Source organism: Lactuca sativa, chromosome 8 (assembly GCF_002870075.4).
Source record: "Lactuca sativa cultivar Salinas chromosome 8, Lsat_Salinas_v11, whole genome shotgun sequence".
Lineage (NCBI taxonomy): Eukaryota > Viridiplantae > Streptophyta > Magnoliopsida > Asterales > Asteraceae > Lactuca > Lactuca sativa.
In genome coordinates, this window is record NC_056630.2 from 35,502,682 (window position 1) to 35,517,133 (window position 14,452).

Genomic DNA, 14,452 nt, shown 5'->3' on the forward strand with positions numbered 1-14,452 from the left:
ACCTCATCATGGTCGCCACCTCAGCACGAAAGGTGCTCAACCTCTCAACCATCAGCTCCAAAATAACCTCCTTGATCGAACCAAAGATCACAGGAGTATGCTCGAGTATGATGCGAAAAATCTCCGAAGAGAGAAACTCCCTAGTCTGATCATCCAAATGCTCGGCTCCCGAGCCTGGTCCTGATCCCTCACCGGCACCTGAACTGTCGACTGCTGGTCTACGGCATAAAACCACCATTCTAAAACACATAGCAACAACGTCAGAAATACTGATATATCTCGAGGGATCACTATTACTACAAGTTTCCTGGTTTCGCCTTGGCCTTCCTTGATTCGAGTACAGATCCTCTTCTTTCAGTAGTATGGGCCCCTACTACCTTCCACATCTATCTGTACCTTCCCCAAGAACTTCCTCGACACCACCAAGTCCCTTCTACTACCACTACTAATCTCATGCTAATCTCATCCTAGGCTTGCCCTAGGGTAATCACCAACCCACTCTCCGCCATCAGCTGCATAAGAAATCCCCACTTTCTTCCCCTAACTAGCTCTCGAATACTATTGCATATCACTCAGACTGGATAATTCTTTGAATGAGAGATCCTACCCTATAATGGTTGGACTCAAAAGAGAGCTGCGAAATAGAGCTAGACCTAACCTTCTGAAATTATTTAGTCCTTGCAATATGTAACTTAACATACTCGTTTACTAGTTAGTGAAAGACAACTAGAACTCCTAAGAGCACAAAGCAAGTAGTATTCAGGCAGTGAGTACATAATCAAACATATACCACTCTGGCTATCTTACTGACTAATCTGCACTAGCATACAATGCTAAACTCATACTATCAGGCATAACCTCACCAGGCTATCCTACTGTTGTCTACTCAATACTAGCATGCATTTCTCATAAAGCCGAAACATATATAGCAGGCACATAAGGCATCCTCCTAAATCCTTAGTCCTATTCTAGCATGTTGTTCTAATGAAACTAAAACTGATAATCATAACATAAGCTTGTATGGGTAATTTGGGAGTACTTACTTGAGCTCGGCTGATCGCATGCACCACACCCTTTTTTAAGAAAACTCTTTTTCTTTCTAATTTCTTTTCAAAATTTCTTTTCAAAAACGTTTCTCTTTTTAAAAAAAATCTTTCACCATTTCCTTAGTTTGAGTTCAGACACACTCGAAAGTATGCTTGAATCCCTCACACCAAGACTTTGATACCAACTTGTAACGACCCAAAATTTTTTGTTTTAATATTACTAAAAATCACATCATCCAATGTCATATATACTAAGAACCATGGAATAAGTACTCAAAGTCATAGTAACTGTGTCAAAACAAAACTGTATCAATCATAATAAAACGTCTGAATAAACCTCCCAGGATAAAACTGAAGCTGTGGTGGGTGCGATGCCATCAACCCGAGCTCTTCCCTTTGCTAGCGGAAGTACATGAAACCAAAACTGAAACTGTAAGCATGAAGCTTAGTGAGCTCCCCCAAACTACCACATACCATACAGCAACATATAAACACATATTGGTCATTTCCCACTGTATCGGACCAAAGTCCGGAAACTGCATCAGACCGGAGTTCGAAACTAACTGGGGCCTTGCCTTCTGCATCGGACCGAAGTCCGGAAACTGCATCGGGCCAAAGTCCGAAACTAACCAGGGCCTTGCCCTCTGCATCAGACCGAAGTCTGGAAACTGCACCGGATCGAAGTCTGGAACTAACCAGGGCCTTGCCCTCTGCATCAGACCAAAGTCCGGAAACTGACTGAACCTAGCATAGCATAATCATAACTACTAGCATAAACACATATATTGCATACTGCATCGGACCCAAGTCCGGAACACATAACACAAAGACAGGCTTGAATCACAAAGACATCAAGCACCCTGAACTACTGCATCAGACCAAAGTCCGGAACTATTACTAACTAGACGGGCCGGCATTGTGGCCATGGACTCGTTCCAACTAGAAGGAAACTCTCCTCGTAACGCTGGCTGCCGAGATGCCAAAACTAAAACTGCCTGGCTGCTACTCCGGAACTTCCCGGCTACAATCCCAAAAACACTAAATCAGATACTGACAACTGTTCTCAGGGTAAAATGACTATTTACCCCTGGTCAAGTCAACTTCCTGGTCAAAGTCAACTTCCAGTTGACCGTACTCGCCGATTTGGGCTGCCAACTCGCCGAGTCCCTATCATCCATTCTAGTCCTCCAGTCGCTTCTACTCGCCGAGTTTGGCAAAGACTCAATTAGTTCTTCTTCGATACTAACATCGAGTCTAACTTCATCCGACTCGCCGAGTTGTATGAACAACTCGTCGAGTTCTCCTTCATCATATGAACACGTCCAGCCTGTGGCTCGCCGAGTCGTATGAACAACTCGTCGAGTCTGAAGAACAACTCGCCGAGTTGAAGAACAACTCGTCGAGTCCCAAGCATGCTATTACTATACAGTCGATTCTAATCGATTTTAGTGCTTCCAAATCATAGATCTGAGCTTCTAGGACTGGTTTTACACGTAAAGTTTCCAACTTTATGTGCATGTACTAAGGTATAAGGCTAAAATACCCAAAATCATCAAATGCTAAGCACTTAGGGTTTAGAACAAGGCCGTGATTGCATAAAGGTAGCTATAATGATGTAACATCCAAAGTTTTGAAGGCCAAGAAAGGAAAGAAAACCTAATGTTAAGGGGCGACTCGGCGAGTCCAAGGAGGAACTCGGCGAGTCAGAGCGGGATCCGTGTCGAGGAGTAAGTGACCGACTCGGCAAGTCGGCCAAGGTGACTCGGCGAGTCTGGTCTGTGCGTGGAAAACCCTAAATTCGGGATTTGAAGCCTATATAAATGTCTTAATCTTCCTCCTAGGGTTCCATTACTGCCTCTTCAGCCCTGGATACCAAACCCTAGCCGTCATAACCTTTGATTGAGCCATCTGTTCCCTTGGAAGGTGCATTAAAGCTTGGAGAAGGAAGAAGGAACTTAGAGGAGCAAGAAGGGACTATAGATCTGGAGTTCGTGGAGCCTTTCTGAGATATTGAAGGTAATAAGTCGTCCCTCTCTCCTTAAGGTCTTCCATGGCTGTGAGATTTGGGGCTTTTAAGCCATGGTTTGACACCCATTTGAGTTAGAAGCCGGATCTGGAGTTGCTACTTCAGATCCAAGTGTGTTATGGACTGGAGAAGCATAAAGTATCAACCCTTGAGTCGATTTTGAAGCCCCTTGGCCTTAAACCCTAGTTTATGGTGCATTTTGCCTAGATCTCCATTTCTACACGTAAAGCTTGCAACTTTACGTGGGGGATAGGCTTGGGAAGGGTAGATCTACAGTTCGGAGTCCATGCATGACTCGAAAGTCCTTTGCATGTATGTAGATCTGGATGGACTCGGTGAGTCCTTCGAGTGGACTCGACGAGTGGCTTGAAGATGAGGAGGAACTCGACGAGTGGGATGAACAGCTCGTCGAGTCGGATGAAGATGGGCATGAACTCGGCGAGTTGGATGAACAACTCGGCGAGTTGGATGAAGATTGCGAGTCGAGTCGTGTAGTCCCAAACCCTTCGAGTTAAGACTCGAGTCAGCGAGTCGAGCAAGGACTCAGTGAGTTGGTCAGGACAGGATTCAGGAATCTGTAGACTCGGTGAGTCAGGGGCTGACTCGGCGAGTCAAGTCGCGATTGGAAGGACTTTGAGCATAACAACTCGGTGAGTCAGTAAGTGGACTCGGCGAGTAGGGTTGACTTGGAAGGTTGACTTTGACCAGGACTTTGACTTGGACTAGAGTTGACTTGGTTGGCTGTCGGGGGTCAGTTAGACTAAGTGTTGCATTGATATTGATAGCTCGGGAAGCTAGTAGAGCCGGAGTTCAGTGAGTGGTCAGGCAGCAGCTAGTGGGATCATCAGCAAGTTTAGCCATTGCAGGTGAGTTTCCCTTTGTATGAATGGGTCTACGGCCACAATGCCGGCCCATGTAGCTATGAGTAGAAGACCCGGGGGTTAGCCCTAGGCACAGTATGCTAGTATGATATTCGGACGAGGTCCAATGATAGAGGGCGGGTGCCCAAGGAGTGGTTTATGTGATAGTTTATACTTGTTGTCTGTGTGATACTTGTATGTGCCTGGTAGGGAGGTGAGTGGGGGCGAGGCCCCGTATCTCACCAATAGCAGAGTGTGGATAGTGTTCCACATCTCCGTAGCAGCAGTCCAGGGGCGAGACCCAAGCTAGGAAAGGAGTGAGGACGGGCAGGGCCCATATCTCACTATCAGCAGGAGTATGGACAAGGTTCCATGACTCATCAGTAGCAGGACACGGGCGGGGCCCGGAGATAGGCGAGGCCTTAGAGCAAGAGTTGTTAGTATATGTTTAGCTTATGTGATGTTATGGGATATATGTATGTGCTATTATATGTTAGTGGGCGGGGCCCTATGACAGGAGAGGCCTAAGTGAAATAGATCTGTATCCGAGCGGGGCTCGAAGCCAGGCGGGGCCTGGAGCGGCGAGGCCGTTGTAGTGGGCGAGGCCCGAAGTAGGGGACGAGGCCCCAGATAGCGGGCGTGGCCCAATATGTGCAGTATGTGGTTATGCATGGTATGTGGTAAGGTGGGGAACTCACTAAGCTTCGTGCTTATGGTTTTCAGTTTTGTTTTCAGGTACTTCCGGTAGCGGAGGGAGGAGCTCGGGGTGATCGCATGGCACACACCATAGATTAGTCAGCCTGGGAATGTTTACTCTGAGAATGAACATATGTTTTGAAAACTATTGCTTTGATTATGTTTCGAATCGATGATTTTACCTTAAGTAATATTGTATTAAAAGAAATTTTTGGTCTTAAATTTTGGGACGTTACAAATGAGCTCCTGGAGTTCAATAACGTCCAGATCTAAGGTTTCCATCCAAAGGAGAGTCCATATCTCAAGTTTGAATCATAAAAGGCTCCAAAAGAGACATAACAAGCATAAAAGAGGGTTTAATGGAGGAATACACAAGGTAATAACTTTATTACCTGAATGAGAAACAGATGGAAGCTAACTCTTGGATCTCCTTTCTCTTCTATGGACCTTCTTTCCTTCCTTCTCTTCTAAAACTTCCAAACTAGCACAAACACACTCAAGCTCAATAATGGGGGCTAGGGTTTATAGGGGAAATTCTCTAAAGTTTCTGTATGCTGGGGTAGGAGGCTATAATGACGTTTAAATAGGGTACAAACCCTTGTAATTAGGGCTTCATCCAGACAGGCAGACTTGCCGAGTCCCAACATATGGACTCGCTGAGTAGCCAACTTAAATCGCGAGCTCATCCCGCTTCTACACGACGAGTCGGGCTATAGACTCGTCGAGTACCCCTTAAGAAAAGGATATACTTTAATTAAGTTTACATACCAGAAATGGAGCGTTACAAAACGAGATACGAATGCTTATATAGGTATTAAGTCCGTATATTAGGGTTTGCATGTCCATCACGTACGCCCCGCGTACCCTTTGGTACACCCAGCGTACGTGCTGACCCTCCGCGTTCATCCATGCTTAGTACGCTAAGTGTACTCCTTGAGTACGCCCAACGTACTTAAGGGACCATTATGCACTATTTATTAATTAAAGGGTATAAAGAGTAATTACCTGATTTGGAGTGTTACAATCAACTATCCATAGAAGTCCTTTGGATACTTATTCTATAGACCTAGTGAGAACGTGATCTTTGTAGCACGAAGAGGAGTCTTTTGTGTGTGTGTATGAGAAAGAGAGAGAGCTCATATGTAAAGATGACATTATGAGTGTAATTGATCTTGAAGAAATTCAAGATTCAAGCGATGAAGGAACCTCTAACACTAGCACTCAACCCGAGGAAGAAATTCCTATCGAACCTATTAACGAGTCATCACCTCATATACATTCCACTCGAGTTAGAATGAAACTAGAGTTTTATGGTTTCCATATAACTACGTATAGTGATACGTTTATCAGTGATAGTACACTGGTAAATTTGGTTGAACCTTCTAACTACAAGGAATCCATGGCGAGCCCTGAGTCTGCTAAATGGAAAGAGGAAGATAGCGAGATCCAGTCCATGTATGACAATCAAGTTTGGAACTTGGTTGACAATCTAACAGGTCATAAGACAGTGGTGCAAATTTATCTTCAAGAAGAAGAACGATAGGGATGGAAAGGTGCACACCTTCAAGGCTCGACTGGTTGCGAAGGAATTTACTCAAACCCCAGGGGTTGACTATGATGTTAGCCATAGCTGCGTTTCATGATTATAAAATCTAGCAGATGGATGTCAAAACCGCTTTCCTTAATGGAAAGTTGGCTAAGGATGTTTACATGAGTCAACCAAAGAGTTTTATGGATGCTAAATACCCCAATAGAGTGTGTAAGCTTGAGAAATCAATATATAGATTGAAATAAGCTTCTCGCAGATGGAATCTTTTCTTTGATGAGAAAGTCAAAGAGTTTGGTTTCTCTAGAAGTGAGGATCAATCTTCTGTATATGTCAAAGCTAGTAGGAGTATAGTTACTTTCTTGGTATTGTATGTTGATGACATACTACTTACAGGAAACGACACTCCAACCTTGCAAGAGGTTAAGTCTTGGCTTGGAAAGTGTTTCGCTATGAAGGATCTGGGAGAGGCTGCTTATATTCTGGGAATAAGGATTTTGAGAAATAGGAGTGGAAGATTAATTGGACTTAGTCAAAGTACGTATTTGGATAAGGTGCTAAAACGTTTTAGCATAGAGAATTAAAAGAAAGGGGAGTTACCTATCCAAAGTAATACTAAGCTGAGTAAGACTCAAAGTCCGAGTACCGATGCAGAGATAGAAGAAATGAGTCGAGTCCCATATGCTTCCGCCGTTGGATCGATTATGTATGCTATGACATGTACTCGCCCTGACGTGGCTTTTTCTTTGAGCATGGTTAGTCAATATTAGGGAAATTTGGGTAAAGCTCATTGGGTAGCGGTTAATGACATACATAAGTATTTGCGAAGAACAAAGGATTGGGTCCTTGTGCTTGTGTAGCATCCCAATCATCAGGTATCATTATTATTCCATTTAAAATTTCATGTTTTTAAGGTCTACTCGATGAGTCGACGCTGTGACTCGTCGAGTAGCAGCGGGTCAGGACACGTCATTTAATGAGGGACTCGGCGAGTCGGCATGGGGGACTCGACGAGTAGGAGTTGGCAGAGGAAACCCTAAATTTCAGGGTTTTTTGCACCCTATATATTGGACCATTAGTGCCTCCCACTGTCCTCTATCACCCCTTGAGAGCCAGAAACCCTAAATTCCATGAGAGTGAGCTTGGAGACTGTTTTAGAGCTTTGGGGAAGTGATTTTTGTGAAGGAAACTTGTAGATCAAGAGGCTAGCATCAAGGATTTCATGTGGATCCAGATTCTACTTCAACTTGGGCACATTTTGGAGGTAACAAGCTATTACCTTGGCCTCCTTTCTTCTAAGAACCTTTCATATGTGAAGATTAGGGGTTTCTTTAGCTATTCATGAAGGGATTATAGCATGGGAGCTGGATTTGAAGTTGAAACTTCAGATCTGACCCCCTTTTGAGTCCTAAGTTCATAAAGTTCTTAATAGGGTCATGAAGGAACCCTTGTTTATGAGTAAAGACCCATTTCAAGCTTAGATGTGAATTTTGAGTCATGAAAATACGTAAAGGTAGCAACTTTACGTTGCTAATGCACTCTAGGGACCTAGATCTACTGATTGGAACAAAAGGGTTGTTCTGAATCGCTTGATCATGGGAGTATGCGTAAGGAATCGACGAGTCTGGAAAATGACTCGGCAAGTCGGGTAGGATTTTGTCCAAATTGGTCCCGCATGGACTCGGCGAGGTCTGGGAGATGACCCAGTGAGTCATTTTGGACTTCCAAGCACTGAGTCGCGTATCGACTCAACGAGTCTCCTAGAGACTCGACGAGTCGAGTCGAGAAATTCTGGAATCAAGAGGGACTCGAGTCAGAGAAAGTTATATTCAGCAAATAGTTCAACATGGATTGTTGACCATTGACCAGTGACTTGATTTGACTGTGGGATGTCTTGTACCTCCCAAGGGCATTTTGGTAATTTGATTGATTATTGAGTGGGACACTTATGGCTACAAGCGAGTTGGTTGGAGCTACATCTGGAGGTGTGGGCAATATCATTCCGAGCTACTAGCAAGGTGAGTTATCCTCACTATATCAATAGGGTCTAAGGCACCAAGGCCGACCCTTTTAGTTACTACCTTGGTTATAGTATGATGCATGTGGTATGATCTGTTGGATCGGTATCAGGATAGACAATATGCTGTTATGATCTTATGATTCGTTAGGATTGGCATGTTAGTGACCTGGTTAGGTCGGTGCTCTGGTTATGAGAGATTGCTATGATCGATGATCGGTGAGATAGTTATATCTTATATATGTATATGCTAGTATATGTTAGTCTTATGCACATGGTTATTTGCTTGATGTTTGGGTTGAGGCGATCCTGCTTTGTGCTGAAGGCCAACATACCCTGCGAGCGGTCCGGGTAGACTGTAGGCTCGAATGCCGAAGACTCAAGATAGATCCAGATAGACTATAGGCCCTGTCGGGTGGTCCAGTCAGGCCGAAGGCCCAGTATGCTTGTTGTTGATTAGCTGTTATTTGATATGGTATTATGGGTGTGGTATTGGTATTTTGGGGGTAGGTCACTAAGCCCTTAGGCTTACAGTTTCAGTTTATCGTTTCAGGTACTTCCGGAGATCGTGGCAAGGCGAAGGCTTGACCGTACCGCTCCTCATCCATATGATCATATTTCTGGGTTACTCTGATGAATAATATTTTGAAAACATTTTTGTAAAACACTATTTGTTTTATGGCTGAAAAAGTTTAAATTTGGCTTAAAATTTTTGGATGTTACAGCTTGGTGGTAGTGATGACTTAAGAGTTACTGGGTCTAGTGACGCCAACTTTCAGACAGACAGAGACAAATTCTGTTCTCAGGCAGGCTGGGTGTTTACCCTTAATGGAGGAGTAGTAACTTGGAAAAGTTCCTTTTTGGGTTAAGGTTTCTAAGTCAATAACTAAATTGGTATATTATTGAATTTAGAAGCAGAGTCCTTTTTGGGTTGCCCTCAAAACTAGTAACTAATTAGAATGACAGTTGGAGATAGAGGATAATTTGTTAGTTTATTATATGAATAATAAACTAACTAGGAATGGAAATATATGATTTATTAATATATTATATGATTAATATATTAATTGGAAATAGTAATGATTAATTGATTAATTAGAATTAATTTGGAGTTAATTCTAGGATTATTTAGAATTAATCATTCAAACGACTCTTTGGTTTCCATGGAAGTTTCCTTAAGAAAGTATAAATAGGACACCATGGATGCTATATTTTACACACACCTTTACTTGCTTTCATAAAGCCAAATTTATGCTCTAGTATCCTCTCTCCTCAAGTCTTCTTGTTACTAGGGTTTTGGGTACAAACCATTAGAGGCATCCATTTCTTTGGTGCTAGGTTTCCAAGATCTAGAAGGAGGATTGCACCTCGATTATTTATAATAATAATCAAAAGGCATGTAACCCTAATTTTATGTATGAATTTCGATTTCATAGTATCTCTCCTAGGGTTTTCATGATATTCATAGTTAGTTGCTATTAATAGAGAAAACATAAATTCCACATGTAATTTTTGTTTATAACCTAGAAAACCCATTAGTGGTAGTAGAGACATAGGTTTTATATTTGATTCTTGACTAAAATGAATTGATCAAAAGAAGGATAAGGGATTAGGATTAAATTTGCATTATTTAAATTAATTCTTTAATTGGTAAATAATTATTTAATCCATGAAATTAAATTATTTAGTTAATTGTTTAATTGGTAAATAATATGATTTAAATATATTTAATTAATTGTTTAATTAAGATAAAAGATTAAATCATTATTTAGTTTAAAATTAATTATTATTAATTGTTTAATTCAAAAGATTAGTTTTAAACCCTAGTATTTTGAAAGGTTTAAAATACACCTTTTATATATATATATATATATATATATATATATATATATATATATATATATATATATATATATATATATATATCATATAAGGTGTATTTTAAACCTTTCAAAATACTAGGGTTTAAAACTAATCTTTTGAATTATATCATATAAGGTGTATTTTAAATCATTATATATATATATATATATATATATATATATATATATATATATATATATATATATATATATATATATATATATATATATATATATATCATATAAGGTGTATTTTAAACCTTTCAAAATACTAGGGTTTAAAACTAATCTTTTGAATTATATCATATAAGGTGTATTTTAAATCATTATATATATATATATATATATATATATATATATCATATAAGGTGTATTTTAAACCTTTCAAAATACTAGGGTTTAAAACTAATCTTTTGAATTAAACAATTAATAATAATTAATTTTAAACTAAATAATGATTTAATATTTTATCTTAATTAAACAATTAATTAAATATATTTAAATCATATTATTTACCAATTAAACAATTAACTAAATAATTTAATTTCATGGATTAAATAATTATTTACCAATATATATATATATATATATATATATATATATATATATGTATATATACACGATTAAAAGTTAAATATATTATATGTATAAGATAAGTCTGTCAAATCGTTGGTACGCGTCATTCACGAAGCCATACTCTAAGGGGGTTATAACGAAGCGGCCTATAAAATGACCTTTGACCGAGTGTCCACTCTCACCCACCTCTCCCTTTTATGGTGGAAGGTTGTTAGCCGAACGAATTTGATAGAATATAACCTTTTAAAATTATGATAATATAAAGCAACTAGACCTTTTATATATCCCACTCTAGTTACTTTAGGAAAAATGTGAAATTGTATGCTATTCCATGAAAACGTACATTGTTTCCTTATGAGTCGTTAGTGGAGCGTATGTGGTTAACCAACACACTATTTTGGGACTATAAATGTGAAATAGTGAGACAAATCATGTTTATGATTGTTGATGGAGCGTGTGTGGTTAACCAGAACATTAATGCCAGATCATAAATCAATTGAGGGTGTTTGAGTGGGTTTGCATGGTTATTCACATCTTATTTGTGATCCTCAACATCCCAGTCACAATTGGTAAGAGCATAATCGAGATTAAACATGTCATTGACAAGATTCAATGAATCTCAAAAGATCTAGGAGTTTCATGTGACTGAAATTGGTGAGATGACTCTACCTACCTAAAAACATTCGAATTTGATTACGGTATCACTCTTCAAAGGTCGAATCAAAAATATGGATCCTAACCTTAATTTAATTATGGGTTAATAATTAAGGATTAAAATAAACTAACTTGAATTATCTCTTCTCCCAAATATTAGATGTCATGTCAAGATAATAATGGTCTTCCTCGTTCTTATGGAAATGGTTTTCCTCAGTCTTCTAGAGATGATCTTCCATCTTCAAGCCAAGGTGAAAAGGTATACCCTTCCATAGGAAATGGTCGAACTAGACATCGTCTCTCTTCAACTCTTCCACCTCGTCCTCTTCATGTGACTCTCCAAACGTCACGAGTTGAAAGATATAAAATAATTCAATCCTTTTTGGCATATAAAGATGAAGATGGAAATTTTGTGTGTGTGCACGTTCTGAAAATGAAGTCGTACATCGACAAATTAGATAGGATGGGTGTCGTATTTCCAAGGGAGCAAGCCATTGATTTGGTTCTTATCTCGCTTCCTAGGTCATATGGTCAGTTCATTGAGAACTTTCAAATGAGGAATCTCGATAGATCTAACCCAAATGTTGGTGGTTATTGAGGCAGAAATGCTTAAGAACACATCTGAAGCAGAGATGCTTATAGTGTCTGATTCCAAGGTTTCATGGACATTGGCAATGGTGACATTGGTGATCCAGAAAACATTTCTCTTCCCAATGGAAAGGGGTCCTCTAAGGTCAAACCGTTTGATCTTATGGTTAAGTGAAAGGCTTGTTCTAGGATCGTTCCATGTGTTAAACCTAAAGAGTCCATTTGTTTCTATTGCCAATTGAAGGGACATTGGTTGCGAAGCTGGCCAAAGTACCTGAAGGATCTCAGAGATGGTAAAGTCAATTCGTATGACTCTACTTCTGGTACATCCAATATCTAACTCTATTGTTTTATAAGTTCCTATTCTTAGACTCTTAATACATAATGTGATTATCACATTTTGATGGTATTGCATGATCTAAAAGGAAGAAGGAAGCTTAAGTAAAGTGAGTTAAATCTGATTGTGGGAAATGGACTTTGGTCACATGGTTTGATGGTCAGAATTTAGAGCTACTACTAGGGAGTTAGGATAATTTAATAGATTGCTATTACTCTTCAGAGATGTCTGGAAATATAGTTTTTCATTTTAAGCATTGTAAGGACAAGTTCCAATTTTCCTTTTAGCAATAAAATGAAGTTTTAGTTTCCATAGTTGCCTTATCTTATTTCCTTGCAATGACATTAATGAAAATGTTGGTTATATTTCTAATAATAGCAATATTAGTTGTGGATTTGATTCTTATGATATCGCTTGTGGTAATATCATAATTAACTAAATGAAAGGAAAACTCATCACCAACAAGGCTGATAATTGAAATCGTACAATTCGAATTGTATTATATGTGAGATTCTTGTTCATTGGAAAATTATGACTCAAATCATTGTTCACATGTTTATGTGAGGCAAGTGAAGGACTAATGTATGTAGGATGTGTTGATATGAACTCTTCAGATCCACCACAAGGACGATAATTTTATTCATCATGAATTCATGATGTACTAATGTTTTAATAAATATGGTTTTGTTTATAATATTAAACATAATTCTAATACTTTTGAAAAGTTCAAAGAGTAGTCGAACAAATAAAAGATTCTGCTAGGCAGAAAGATAAAAGATTCTCCAATCTGAAAAGAAAGGAGAATGTTTTAGTATCATGTTTTATGATCATCTTAGTAATTGTGGAATTGTATCACAATAAATCCTCCAAGAACATCTTAGTGTAATTGTATGACTAAGAAGAGGAATAGAACATTGTTATGAATGGTTCGATCATAAGACGAGTTATACTTTGTTCCCAATCAAAGTTTTAGTGTCAACTCTAGTAACCATGAATCATATCTTGAAACTCATTTCAAAAACTAAGAATGATAACAACACCTCGTAAAATGTGTAGTAATAATGTTTTCTTACTCTAGCACATTTGGAATTGGAGTTGTGATGTTTTCGTTGATCGAGAAACAAAAGATAAACTGAGACCTATTCTATAAAGTGTTTTCTTGTTGGAAATCCACAAGAAGTTTTAAATATTTGTTTTAGCTCATCAAGGAATGTTTGGTGAGAGAAAAACTCATATATCAAGAAGTCAGTGAGAGTCTTATTGATCTTGAGAGTTTCAAGAGCCAGCCGACAATGATCCTTTTAATTATCACTAGCATGCGACCATAGGTTGATAACCTGTTGTATTTATTGACATATTCTAATTTCTATGCACTTCTCGTTGAGTTGGCAACCCCTTTGAGTTCTATGTTTTTCATTTAACTGCAAAAGGCTAAGCATGTTGGTTAGTGAAAGTATATTGATCAATATGGGTGAGTTGCTAACAACATGGAAGCACTGGTGGGCTTTTGAGCAGCCATATGGCAATAAATTTAGATTAGGCGAAGTTCAGTCCATAAAGGAGAACTAAATGTGATTTTGGTTTGTCCTAAACCTTGTCTTATGACTATAGGTTTAAAAATAAAAATAAAGGTTCATAACCTTGTCTACATGGATGAGAACATATGCACCTTCGAATCTAGGTGGCAAAAGGTTATGCTTTAGTTCATGAAAATGATTAGTAGGAAACATTTTCATTGATAATTTTAAGGATCTAATAAAGATCAACATGGATATTGGTTGTGTTAATTGCATTCTCAAATTCACAATATGATTACGACATCCCTCTTCATATTACGAATTGAGAGGAATGACAAGGAATTGTTTAAACTTTCAGGAGATATGTTTATCACATCTTGAAAGAGGTTGAACACATAAACTATCCAGATAAAGTGCATAAGCTTAAGAATCCTAATTAGAGGCTTAACGAAGCATCACAAAATAGGAATTTGTAGAAGTCCAGTTGATTTCCATGAGAAAGTCAAAAGATATTGATTTCTAGAAGTCCAGTTGATTTCTGAGTACCTATCAAAGCTATTGGGAGCATAATTGTTATGCCTGGTATTACATGTTAAAAATACTATCGGTAGGGAAAAATTACAAAAGTTGGGAACTGTTACACTATAATGGAAATAAGGGAGATGGCACGCATAATTCATTTGAATCTAAACTTTTGGATTGAATAATTTAATAGAACTTAGTCAAA